Raw genomic sequence first — 14,168 nt, 5'->3', positions numbered from 1 at the left:
TCTCCAAGCAGTGGCCCTCCCCCTCGAACGACAGCTTGTGTTGCAGAGTTCAGAGTCAGGCTTGGAGCTCAAAACTCCAAGCCAGTCTGTATGTAGTTAGCCATGAGCAACTCATCACGTAAAGCCTTATCTCCTACTTTGTCCAGTTCTGCTCATTAAATGGTGGATGTGATCTATTCAATCTATGCTTCAATTATATATATATATATATATATCACAACTCCAACTGATGGAAAATACCAAAACCCTGTAATCACCAGCTTCAAAAGACATGTTTCCAAAGTAATGTTTTGCCAAAATGTTAAACATATGCAGATCTTTTCTTAAACCAATCTTGTAAAAATAGGATTAAACAAACGAAACAAAACAATAAACAAAAGCTTAAAATTTGCTGCAGTTGTACAGTTTACATTTATCATCAAAACAATGAATATCAATGTGAATTAGACAGTCCAGTTTAAATTACTTTTATAGTACAAACTGGATCTTGCTGGTTATTTGTCTAAAACATTCAACATGCTTTCCTTAAACAAAATTCAAAAGAGTTAAACCTGGAGAAATTATAATGTCAACTTAACAAATCTAGACATTTTCAAAATATACCAATTTTACCTAGGTCTTTTACTTGTCGTTGAATTTAAAGTTTTATTCAAAATCGTTTTAAATGGATGTAAATCAAAACAAAATCAAATTTAGAAAAATCATTATAATCCCACCTGAGTACTTTTACTGATTAGTGATAACTTTAATCAATAACAGATTCTTCAAAACATTTCTTAAAACATTCTTGCTCCATTAAATTAATGCTCTGAAAATGGCTAACACAATAATATTTTTAATTTCTATAATTGTTTTCCCAAGTTAATTTACCAAAATATGCTTCATTAATCGCTATAAATTTGTTATCTATCGTTTCAAAATACTTTAGCCCATTGTCAGAACATCCTTCAATGGAGAACGACTCAAATCCATTCAAAAGAAACATATTTCACCAGACCATATCTTTCCTTTCACTTTTTTATGTGTAACACAGATCAAACATGTTCTTCAAATAAAAAATTTTATTTAAGTAATATAAAAGATAAACCTATAACATATTCTCCCCCCAGATGATGCATTACCTGCTAATGCATCACAATTTCTACTACTTTAAATAACGATGTTGATGAAACAGATTTATGATGTTCCCTGAGAAATTCTACCAAAGTCAATGCTGCCTTTTTCCCAAAAGGTAAACTCGTCAAAACAATTTATTTTAGCATGCTTTAAATCTTCAAGATTACTATTTTCCCAAAACACTTCACGTTACAGTTTTAAAGCTCCTTATCTCATTTTACTCTTATGATTGTCAGATAATTCATTTTACAAACTCCTCAAAAATTTTCACCAGTGTTTGACAAAGCGTGTTTACCAATTAAGACTCTGTGAAGGTTTTGCATTAACCAGCCAGAGAGACGGTGAAGAAAATTCAAAATATAGTCTACAAAGAAAATCCAAAAATGATAAATTTTGACAAATACTGGTCAGAATATTACCAAATCAGCAAATGAAAGAAATTAAACTAAAGACCAAATTTCCCTGTCCCCTGGTGAACGGGTCCAGAGGAAATTGGTAACTCAAAAGAAAGAAATTAATTTGTTATATCCAACAAAATAGACAAAGAACTGACACAAATAGCTAAATAAAGAGTCAGACTAATGAAAACAAATTTAAAGATAAAATCTAAACTACTCACTACTCAATATATAAAGTAATATGAAAGGAAAACAGAAAATCATTACCAAGAGTATCTGTGTGTGACAGTCAGGACAGCTGTCACAGACTCAGTGTTTGGATGCTAAAAACTTATATTTAACATTTTCCACATTATTTCGTTGCTCACTATGTATGTGCCTGTTTAAACTATCTACCATAAAAAGAAAATGTTTCACTGAAGTGCAGGAAACCAAACCACATCAAAATCCTGCCTGATGCAATGAGAAGCACTCTCTACAGCTACCTATAATCTACAGTTGTATGCAAAGAGGCTTCACATGTTAATTAGTTGAATCTAGTGGGGTAGCAGTTACAGCCCAGCTCTGTGGCCCTCCTGTTGCAAAGGGGGCTGCAAGTCCCCTTACAGTTAGAGCCTGTTTCTCTAAAGATCTTTGTTTTGTCTGTATCCTCTACCCATTAAAAAGGTCCTATTGTAACTCATTATATTTTATTCTATTTTCCTCCTACCTTTTCATTTATGTATTTATTTATAAATTTGCCAATACATCCTTTCTACAATCCTCTGTGACCTAATTTTCTTGGCTTATTCTTTCTTTATTAATTTATTTATTTATTTAACCTTAGAACCCATAATTTATTTTCAATTTGTTCAGATGATTTATTTTATCAAGATTCTATCTTTCAATAACCTTCCAATCTTTACATGGCAGGTCACACTAACTGCTGCTATTGCCTAATTTGAATAATTTAGTCCAGTTCAACACATAGGGTATTCTAAAAACTGGAAATTTTGCACCACGAGACAGCACTAAAAAATACTCTGTAGAGTAATTTCTACTTCAACTTGGTGTCCCAAGAGAGAAATTCTTGCCTATGGCATCTGCTGACAGAGGTGCTGTTTACCTTCTCGTTGTATTTATATGACACAAAATACCAAATGGTATTTTATCTCCAATCACACACTCTTTCACACCAACATAAATTACACACAAACAAAGACACAAAACATAAAACATCTGGCCAGGTTTATAGTCAGTCAAAATTTCATCAGTCCCCAAGTGTCAGTCTGTGGTCATTATTCTATCAAATTTTACTGTAATTTTATCAAATTTACTGAAGCTTCAGAAATTGTCCAATGTTTTATTAACATATTTTCATGTGTCAATTTAATTAATTTTAAACTCTCATCTATAGGAACCTGTTTTAATATCGTGCACGTTCAAAAGAGACATGTCAAACCTATGTTAAAATTTAACAGCAACCAATAATTTCCCACTATCTGGTCCCAGTTTAATCTATTTAACTCTTATCCAGGATGTTGCGGAAGTAAGGCAGCGTTCGGAGTTTGTCGTGGCGTCAGGTCCGGCAACGCACCCTCTTGTGCAGCAACCGGTGTATAATGAGGACACTGCCGAACCCAGTGGCCCTCCTTGCCACAATAAAAACACCTGTCTCTGCGTCTCCCGCCTCGTGCACCTCTTCCTCGCACACCCGACCATGCGGGGGCTCCTCTTCTTCCCCCGCGCCAGCCTAGAACACCAGGCTGGCAGGTCGGAGCAGCATAGATGTGCGGACCAGATTGCGTCACCGCAACAGGGACCCCAGCCAGAACCGGAATTAATTGAGCAGCATCTGTTAGCATAGTTTGAGCCTCCCTCTGTTTCTGTCTTGCAAGACGAAGCTTCTGTCTAGCTTCACCTAATTGAAGCTGTAGTAATTGTGTCTTAAAATTTACTTGCTCCATCTCCGCCTGAGGGGGAGAAGCTAAAGCAAGTGTGGGGCAGCTTAATCGGTGTGTAATATGAGCAATACCTGGGGAAACCGCAGAAGGAGGCAGAGAAACACAAGGTTTTCCACGCTGGTCCTGATCTGCCATAGGAAAACTACCAGCACTGATAAGGTCCTCCTGTTTGCGGACCGCATTTTCCAATTCATCGGCCTTCATATTAAGCGAATCCAGACCAAGCTGTTGATCATATATATTAATTAAGTCAGCAATCTGGTCCCGCAGACTTATCCGCGGAGCCAGATTACATGAATGGCCTATAGCATCGTTTGTCAACTCAGTGTCCATAATAACTTCACAATAAAACGCAGCAAAAGCAACGCAAATTCACACAAACAGCGCTTTTCAAACACAGTGTTCCGTACAGACACACACACAGCCACACACAGAGAAATACAGAGAACACAAACACGATTTCAGACCAACGGAAGAGACAAAGGGGATAAAAATAAAAATAAGGCGCCGGCTCAAAAAATGCATTAATTTCCAACTTTCAAACTTGATCCTATTGTCTCCACGGGTGCTGCAACCCGGCTCAGTCACTTCGTCTCAGTCAGACAGGCGATGCAGCCTTTTTAATCCAATTTTAAGTATACTGGAGATGAGTCAGTCTCCGGGCCAATACAAGCCCACGCTAAATTTAATACACAATTCCGAAATTCCTATTTTTAGAGGCACAGTAATGAATCCTCAGGGGAAAGAAAATAAATAAGAACCCCAGCCTTTTTATGGCAGAGTGAGCGCAAAGTACTCCGTCTGAATCCGCCACGATCCCCTGTAGTGTGTATTTTCGACCAATTACTAAACCACAAACTCTTTTAGGAACAAATCTATCCTCCCCTGCAGCTTCGAAACTCCGCGTGGCTGCACACAACAAAAGAGTAATTAAAAAACGTCTTACCGCACGAGCCGGACGGATCGATCGGGAAGAGACCGCCACCCGCCAAGATTCTGCACCGACGAGCCCCCAATTGTAAAAAAAAGAGGATCATTTAACGTTAACTTTGGACAAAACGTTTGGCTCTTTCCTTCTTTTAATCTTCCCGGGATCCTCGGCGAGTGGCGGCGTGCTCTAAAGTGAAAGCAACAACAAAGCGTGTTGACGTCACAGATCACAGAGTTTAATCTCATACAAAGCAATCAACAACAAAGCTGCAGAGGAACAGAGATATGCATTTTTCTCATAAAAATAAAGACACACAAGGGGAGACAAACAAACACGAAACAAAGACAAACAAACAGCAAAGACGTCTTTGGAGAGAGAGCCTATGCAAAAAAAAGCAAAAAGTGGCAACTTTCTGCAAATTCAGTGGTGTGGCTAAATTTTATACTGAGTGGGTGTTTTTCTATTTAATTTATGCATTCTAGGCGTTCCTCTTGTTGACCAACTGGAAGCTCCCAGAGAAACTTGGAACTCCCCTCAACTACGGCCAAGATCAAAGGAACATCTGTCTTCTGACGAGACAAAAGAGCGGATAGCTGGCCCTGACCCCCTGTGGCTCCCACGGTCATTCTGAGTACAGAACGACCTGGGATAAGACCTCACAGATACCTGAGAAATCTAAAGTCTCTGTCTCCCAAGGAAAATGCTAATTTTATGGCTTCGCCTGTGGCCTGGCCTCACAGTGGGGGTCCCATTGAGAGATCTCCCTTAATCTGCATTTGGTTCCTGTGTCTCTGAATGCTTACCCCTCTGGTTTAGTTTTAAATGCTCAACACAAACCTGTTCAAAATAAGAGTGTTCCATATATCTTTTAAGATTAACTGTATTAAGCACTAAAATAATCATATTTCCTTAACAATACAAAATCTACATCCAAAGTACAATATTATTCTTTTTTTTTTTTTTTTTTAATTCCAAAGCATATGAAGAAGATCCCTACAGACGTCTTACATCTCTGGCATTTGTCAGTGATACTGGCGTTCAGCTTATTCAACCTATATGGGGTATAATATATGCGGTGAAAAATATTAAATTGAATTTGTCTGTGTTTTGTTGATAATATTTTTTTAGATTAATTTGTGAAGGTTTTGCATAAACCAGCCAGAGAGACGTTGAAGAAAGTTCAAAATATAATCTTAATTTACGCTAATTGAGGCGACGCGCCTGACTACGGCCAATTCGACTAAGGAACCTGTGTGTGAATACACACTATTAGACAGAAAGTAAAGTTAATTTACATGTATATTTTTCCATATATTCAGGAAGGTATTGAATAATAATAATATTAATAATAATGATAATAATAATAATAATAATATTTTCTTATAAACATAAACACAAGAAAACAACAATAACAAATAAATGAACCCTGATGACACCCAAGAGTTTCTCTCTCTCTCATTCAAGTCCGTGCTTTAAGTTGGTAAGGTGATTAATGATTCAACAAAAAATAGTCCAACTGGTTTTAGTCCATAATCCAAAGGAAGCAAAAGGAGGGAGGAGGGAAAAAAACAAAAATAAAGGTCCGGGAAAAATTAGGTAGTTCGCTTCAGTTACATACCGCAAAGCTGCGGTGATCCGGTGGAAGCTCGCCATCCTGACGTGGAAATAGTGCTTCTCAGCATTTCTATTTCTAATAAGGCTGAAAATTGGGTGTAGTGCTGAAAATTCACATATTGTCACTTTTTCACTTCTCTCGCTGAGAAAACGCTTTTTTGGTCTCTAAAATTGAAAACTCATGAAACTCAAAATTTAGACTTGGTTCCAGCTTCAAACCACCAGAACTATTGCATTTCATCATTTCTATGCTGTTAAAAAGGCTGAAAATTTAACGCAGTGCAAAAAGTTCACATTTTTAACTTCTCTCGCCGAGAAAACGCTTTTTTGGTCTCTAACATTCAAAACTCATGAATCTCAAACTTTAGACTTGGTTCCATCTTCAAACCACCAGAACTGTTGCATTTCAGCATTTCTATGCTGTTCCAACGCTAATGAGGTTTAAAATTGGGTGTAGTGCTGACAATTCACATATTGTCACTTTTTCACTTCTCTCGTCGAGAAAACGCTTTTTTGGTCTCCAACATTGAAAACTCATGAAACTCAAAATTTAGACTTGGTTCCAGCTTTAAACCACCAGAACTACTGCATCTCAGCATTTCTATGCAGTTCCAAAGCTAATAAGGTTTAAAATTGGGTGTCATGCTGAAAATTCACATATTGTCACTTTTTCACTTCTCTCGCCGAGAAAATGCTTTTTTGGTCTGTAACATTCAAAACTCATGAAACTCAAAATTTAGACTTTGTTCCAGCTTTAAACCACCAGAACTACTGTATCTCAGTATTTCTATGCGGCTAATGAGGTTTAAAATTGGGTGTTGTCCTGATGATTCATATATTGTCACTTTTTCACTTCTCTCGTCGAGAAAACGCTTTTTTGGTCTCCAACATTGAAAACTCATGAAACTCAAAATTTAGACTTGGTTCCAGCTTTAAACCACCAGAACTACTGTATCTCAGCATTTCTATGCTGTTCCAAAGCTAATAAGGTTTAAAATTGGGAGTAGTGCTGAAAATTCACCTATGGTCACTTTTTCACTTCTCTCCCCGAGAAAACGCTTTTTTGGTCTCTAACTGATGAAACTCAAAATTCAGACTTGGTTCCATCTTCAAACCACCAGAACTGTTGCATTTCATCATTTCTATGCTGTTACAAAGGCTGAAAATTTAACGCAGTGCAAAAAATTCACATTTTTAACTTCTCTCGCCGAGAAAACGCTTTTTTGGTCTCTAGCATTCAAAACTCATGAATCTCAAATTTTAGACTTGGTTCCAGCTTCAAACCACCAGAACTACTGTATCTCAGCATTTCTATGCTGTTCCAAAGCTAATAAGGTTTAAAATTGGGTGTAGTGCTGACAATTCACAAATTGTCACTCTTTCACTTCTCTCGCCGAGAAAACGCTTTTTTGGTCTCCAACATTGAAAACTCATGAAACTCAAAATTTAGACTTGGTTCCAGCTTTAAACCACCAGAACTACTGTATCTCAGCATTTCTATGCTGTTCCAAAGCTAATAAGGTTTAAAATTGGGTGTAGTGCTGACAATTCACATATTGTCACTTTTTCACTTCTCTCGCCGAGAAAACGCTTTTTTGGTCTCTAACTGATGAAACTCAAAATTCAGACTTGGTTCCATCTTTAAACCACCAGAACTGTTGCATTTCATCATTTCTATGCTGTTAAAAAGGCTGAAAATTTAACGCAGTGCTGAAAATTCACATATTGTCACTTTTTCACTTCTCTCGCTGAGAAAACGCTTTTTTGGTCTCTAAAATTGAAAACTCATGAAACTCAAAATTTAGACTTGGTTCCAGCTTCAAACCACCAGAACTATTGCATTTCATAATTTCTATGCTGTTAAAAAGGCTGAAAATTTAACGCAGTGCAAAAAGTTCACATTTTTAACTTCTCTCGCCGAGAAAACGCTTTTTTGGTCTCTAACATTCAAAACTCATGAATCTCAAACTTTAGACTTGGTTCCATCTTCAAACCACCAGAACTGTTGCATTTCAGTATTTTTATGCTGTTCCAACGCTAATGAGGTTTAAAATTGGGTGTAGTGCTGACAATTCACATATTGTCACTTTTTCACTTCTCTCGTCGAGAAAACGCTTTTTTGGTCTCCAGCATTGAAAACTCATGAAACTCAAAATTTAGACTTGGTTCCAGCTTTAAACCACCAGAACTACTGCATCTCAGCATTTCTATGCAGTTCCAAAGCTAATAAGGTTTAAAATTGGGTGTCATGCTGAAAATTCACATATTGTCACTTTTTCACTTCTCTCGCCGAGAAAATGCTTTTTTGGTCTGTAACATTCAAAACTCATGAAACTCAAAATTTAGACTTGGTTCCAGCTTCAAACCACCAGAACTACTGTATCTCAGCATTTCCATGCTGTTCCAAAGCTAATAAGGTTTAAAATTGGGTGTAGTGCTGAAAATTCACATATTGTCACTTTTTCACTTCTCTCGCCGAGAAAACGCTTTTTTGGTCTCCAACATTGAAAACTCTTGAAACTCAAAATTTAGACTTTGTTCCAGCTTTAAACCACCAGAACTATTGTATCTCAGTATTTCTATGCGGCTAATGAGGTTTAAAATTGGGTGTTGTCCTGATGATTCACATATTGTCACTTTTTCACTTCTCTCGTCGAGAAAACGCTTTTTTGGTCTCCAACATTGAAAACTCATAAAACTCAAAATTTAGACTTGGTTCCAGCTTTAAACCACCAGAACTACTGTATCTCAGCATTTCTATGCTGTTCCAAAGCTAATAAGGTTTAAAATTGGGAGTAGTGCTGAAAATTCACCTATGGTCACTTTTTCACTTCTCTCCCCGAGAAAACGCTTTTTTGGTCTCTAACTGATGAAACTCAAAATTCAGACTTGGTTCCATCTTCAAACCACCAGAACTGTTGCATTTCATCATTTCTATGCTGTTACAAAGGCTGAAAATTTAACGCAGTGCAAAAAATTCACATTTTTAACTTCTCTCGCCGAGAAAACGCTTTTTTGGTCTCTAGCATTCAAAACTCATGAATCTCAAATTTTAGACTTGGTTCCAGCTTCAAACCACCAGAACTACTGTATCTCAGCATTTCTATGCTGTTCCAAAGCTAATAAGGTTTAAAATTGGGTGTAGTGCTGACAATTCACATATTGTCACTCTTTCACTTCTCTCGCCGAGAAAACGCTTTTTTGGTCTCCAACATTGAAAACTCATGAAACTCAAAATTTAGACTTGGTTCCAGCTTTAAACCACCAGAACTACTGTATCTCAGCATTTCTATGCTGTTCCAAAGCTAATAAGGTTTAAAATTGGGTGTAGTGCTGACAATTCACATATTGTCACTTTTTCACTTCTCTCGCCGAGAAAACGCTTTTTTGGTCTGTAACATTCAAAACTCATGAATCTCAAATTTTAGACTTGGTTCCAGCTTCAAACCACCAGAACTACTGTATCTCAGCATTTCTATGCTGTTCCAAAGCTAATAAGGTTTAAAATTGGGTGTAGTGCTGACAATTCACAAATTGTCACTTTTTCACTTCTCTCGCCGAGAAAACGCTTTTTTGGTCTCTAACTGATGAAACTCAAAATTCAGACTTGGTTCCATCTTTAAACCACCAGAACTGTTGCATTTCATCATTTCTATGCTGTTAAAAAGGCTGAAAATTTAACGCAGTGCAAAAAATTCACATTTTTAACTTCTCTAGCCAAGAAAACGCTTTTTTGGTCTCTAACATTGAAAACTCATGAATCTCAAAATTTAGACTTGGTTCCAGCTTCAAACCACCAGAACTACTGTATCTCAGCATTTCTATGCTGTTCCAAAGCTAATAAGGCTGAATATTGACTGCTGAAAATTCACATATTGTCACTTTTTCACTTCTCTCACCGAGAAAAAGCTTTTTTGGTCTCTAACATTCAAAACTCATGAAACTCAAAATTTAGCCTTTTTCCAGCTTCAAACCACCAGAACTACTGCATCTCAGCATTTCTATGCTGTTCCACAGCTAATAAGGCAGAATATTGAGTGTAGTGCTGAAAATTCACATATTGTCACTTTTTCACTTCTCTCGCTGAGAAAACGCTTTTTTGGTCTCTATATTTCAAAACCTATAAAACTCAAAATTTAGACCTGGTTCCAGCTTCAAACCACCAGAACTACTGCATCTCAGCATTTATATGCTGTTCCACAGCTAATAAGGCTGAATATTGAGTGTAGTGCTGAAATTGACATATTGTCACTTTTACATTTCTCTCGCTGAGAAAACGCTTTTTTGGTCGCTATATTTCAAAACCTATAAAACTCAAAATTTAGACTTGGTTCCAGCTTCAAACCACCAGAACTACTGTATCTCAGCATTTCTATGCTGTTCCAAAGCTAATAAGGCTGAATATTGAGTGCTGAAAATTCACATATTGTCACTTTTTCACTTCTCTCACCGAGAAAAAGCTTTTTTGGTCTCTAACATTCAAAACTCATGAAACTCAAAATTTAGCCTTTTTCCAGCTTCAAACCACCAGAACTACTGCATCTCAGCATTTCTATGCTGTTCCACAGCTAATAAGGCAGAATATTGAGTGTAGTGCTGAAAATTCACATATTGTCACTTTTTCACTTCTCTCGCTGAGAAAACGCTTTTTTGGTCTCTATATTTCAAAACCTATAAAACTCAAAATTTAGACCTGGTTCCAGCTTCAAACCACCAGAACTACTGCATCTCAGCATTTATATGCTGTTCCACAGCTAATAAGGCTGAATATTGAGTGTAGTGCTGAAATTGACATATTGTCACTTTTACATTTCTCTCGCTGAGAAAACGCTTTTTTGGTCGCTATATTTCAAAACCTATAAAACTCAAAATTTAGACTTGGTTCCAGCTTCAAACCACCAGAACTACTGCATCTCAGCATTTCTATGCTGTTCCAAAGCTAATAAGGCTGAATATTGAGTGTAGTGCTGAAAACTCACATATTGTCACTTTTTCACTTCTCTCGCTGAGAAAAAGCTTTTTTGGTCTCTAACATTCAAAACTCATGAAACTCAAAATTTAGACTTGGTTCCAGCTTCAAACCACCAGAACTACTGTATCTCAGCATTTCTATGCTGTTCCAAAGCTAATAAGGCTTAATATTGAGTGTAGTGCTGAAATTGACATATTGTCACTTTTACACTTCTCTCGCTGAGAAAACGCTTTTTTGGTTTCCAAATATTGAAAACTCATGAAACTCAAAATTTAGACTTGGTTCCAGCTTTAAACCACCAGAACTACTGTATCTCAGCATTTCTATGCTGTTCCAACGCTAATGAGGTTTAAAATTGGGTGTAGTGCTTACAATTCACATATTGTCACTTTTACACTTCTCTCGCTGAGAAAACGCTTTTTTGGTCGCTATATTTCAAAACCTATAAAACTCAAAATGTAGACTTTGTTCCAGCTTCAAACCACCAGAACTACTGCATCTCAGCATTTCTATGCTGTTCCACAGCTAATAAGGCAAAATATTGAGTGTAGTGCTGAAAATTCACATATTGTCACTTTTTCACTTCTCTCACCGAGAAAAAGCTTTTTTGGTCTCTAACATTCAAAACTCATGAAACTCAAAATTTAGACTTGGTTCCAGCTTCAAACCACCAGAACTACTGTATCTCAGCATTTCTATGCTGTTCCAAAGCTAATAAGGCTGAATATTGAGTGTAGTGCTGAAATTGACATATTGTCACTTTTACATTTCTCTCGCTGAGAAAACGCTTTTTTGGTCGCTATATTTCAAAACCTATAAAACTCAAAATTTAGACTTAGTTCCAGCTTCAAACCACCAGAACTACTGCATCTCAGCATTTCTATGCTGTACCAAAGCTATTAAGGCTGAATATTGAGTGTAGTGCTGAAAATTCACATATTGTCACTTTTTCACTTCTCTCGCTGAGAAAACCCTTTTTTGGTCTCTAACATTCAAAACTCATGAAACTCAAAATTTAGACTTTGTTCCAGCTTCAAACCACCAGAACTACTGCATCTCAGCATTTCTATGCTGTTCCACAGCTAATAAGGCTGAAAATTGAACGCAGTGCTGAAAACTCACATATTGTCACTTTTTCACTTTTCTCGCCGAGAAAAAGCTTTTTTGGTCTCTAACATTCAAAACTCATGAAACTCAAAATTTAGACTTGGTTCCAGCTTCAAACCACCAGAACTACTGTATCTCAGCATTTCTATGCTGTTCCAAAGCTAATAAGGCTTAATATTGAGTGTAGTGCTGAAATTGACATATTGTCACTTTTACACTTCTCTCGCTGAGAAAACGCTTTTTTGGTCTCCAAATATTGAAAACTCATGAAACTCAAAATTTAGACTTGGTTCCAACTTCAAACCACCAGAACTGTTGCATTTCATCATTTCTATACTGTTAAAAAGGCTGAAAATTTAACGCAGTGCAAAAAGTTCACATTTTTAACTTCTCTCGCCGAGAAAACGCTGTTTTGGTCTCTAACATTGAAAACTCATGAATCTCAAACTTTAGACTTTGTTCCATCTTCAAACCACCAGAACTGTTGAATTTCAGCATTTCTATGCTGTTCCAAAGCTAATAAGGCTGAATATTGAGTGTAGTGCTGAAATTGACATATTGTCACTTTTACACTTCTCTCGCTGAGAAAACGCTTTTTTGGTCGCTATATTTCAAAACCTATAAAACTCAAAATTTAGACTTGGTTCCAGCTTCAAACCACCAGAACTACTGCATCTCAGCATTTCTATGCTGTACCAAAGCTAATAAGGCTGAATATTGAGTGTAGTGCTGAAAATTCACATATTGTCACTTTTTCACTTCTCTTGCTGAGAAAACCCTTTTTTGGTCTCTAACATTCAAAACTCATGAAACTCAAAATTTAGACTTGGTTCCAGCTTCAAACCACCAGAACTACTGTATCTCAGCATTTCTATGCTGTTCCAAAGCTATCCATCCATCCATCCATTTTCTGTTCACCCTTGTCCCTAATGGGGTCGGGAGGTGCTGGTGCCCATCTCCAGCTACGTTCCGGGCGAGAGGCGGGGTACACCCTGGACAGGTCGCCAGTCTGTCGCAGGGCAACACAGAGACACACAGGACAAACAACCATGCACACACACACTCACACCTAGGGAGAATTTAGAGAAACCAATTGACCTGACAGTCATGTTTTTGGACTGTGGGAGGAAGCCGGAGTACCCGGAGAGAACCCACGCATGCACAGGGAGAACATGCAAACTCCATGCAGAAAGACCCCGGCCGGGAATCGAACCCAGGACCTTCTTGCTGCAAGGCAACAGTGCTACCAACTGCGCCACTGTGCAGCCCGTTCCAAAGCTAATAAGGCTTAATATTGAGTGTAGTGCTGAAATTGACATATTGTCACTTTTACACTTCTCTCGCTGAGAAAACGCTTTTTTGGTCTCCAAATATTGAAAACTCATGAAACTCAAAATTTAGTCTTGGTTCCAGCTTCAAACCACCAGAACTGTTGCATTTCATCATTTCTATGCTGTTAAAAAGGCTGAAAATTTAACGCAGTGCAAAAAGTTCACATTTTTAACTTCTCTCGCCGAGAAAACGCTTTTTTTGGTCTCTATATTTCAAAACCTATAAAACTCAAAATTTAGACTTGGTTCCAGCTTCAAACCACCAGAACTACTGCATCTCAGCATTTCTATGCTGTTCCACAGCTAATAAGGCTGGATATTGAGTGTAGTGCTGAAAATTCACATATTGTCACTTTTTCACTTCTCTCGCTGAGAAAATGCTTTTTTGGTCTCTAACATTCAAAACTCATGAAACTCAAAATTTAGCCTTGGTTCCAGCTTCAAACCACCAGAACTACTGTATCTCAGCATTTCTATGCTGTTCCAAAGCTAATAAGGCTGAATATTGAGTGTAGTGCTGAAAATTCACATATTGTCACTTTTACACTTCTCTCGCTGTGAAAACTCTTTTTTGGTCTCCAAATATTGAAAACTCATGAAACTCAAAATTTAGACTTGGTTCCATCTTCAAACCACCAGAACTGTTGCATTTCAGCATTTCTATGCTGTTCCAACGCTATTGAGGTTTAAAATTGGGTGTAGTGCTTACAATTCACATATTGTCACTTTTACACTTCTCTCGCTGAGAAAACGCTT

At 37.3% G+C, this 14,168-nt stretch overlaps 1 long non-coding RNA gene across 1 annotated transcript; it reads left to right on the top strand.

Moving 5' to 3' along the window:
• The first annotated feature begins 442 nt into the window (after positions 1 to 442).
• LOC114140221 (uncharacterized) lies at positions 443 to 5,566 on the top strand. The gene is made up of 2 exons (XR_003594516.1): positions 443 to 1,430; positions 5,531 to 5,566. It is a non-coding gene; the product is annotated as an uncharacterized LOC114140221 (long non-coding RNA).
• Positions 5,567 to 14,168: the final 8,602 nt, after the last annotated feature.

Source organism: Xiphophorus couchianus, chromosome 24 (assembly GCF_001444195.1).
Source record: "Xiphophorus couchianus chromosome 24, X_couchianus-1.0, whole genome shotgun sequence".
In the NCBI taxonomy this organism is placed as follows: domain Eukaryota; kingdom Metazoa; phylum Chordata; class Actinopteri; order Cyprinodontiformes; family Poeciliidae; genus Xiphophorus; species Xiphophorus couchianus.
This window is presented reverse-complemented; position numbering and strand designations above follow the sequence as displayed.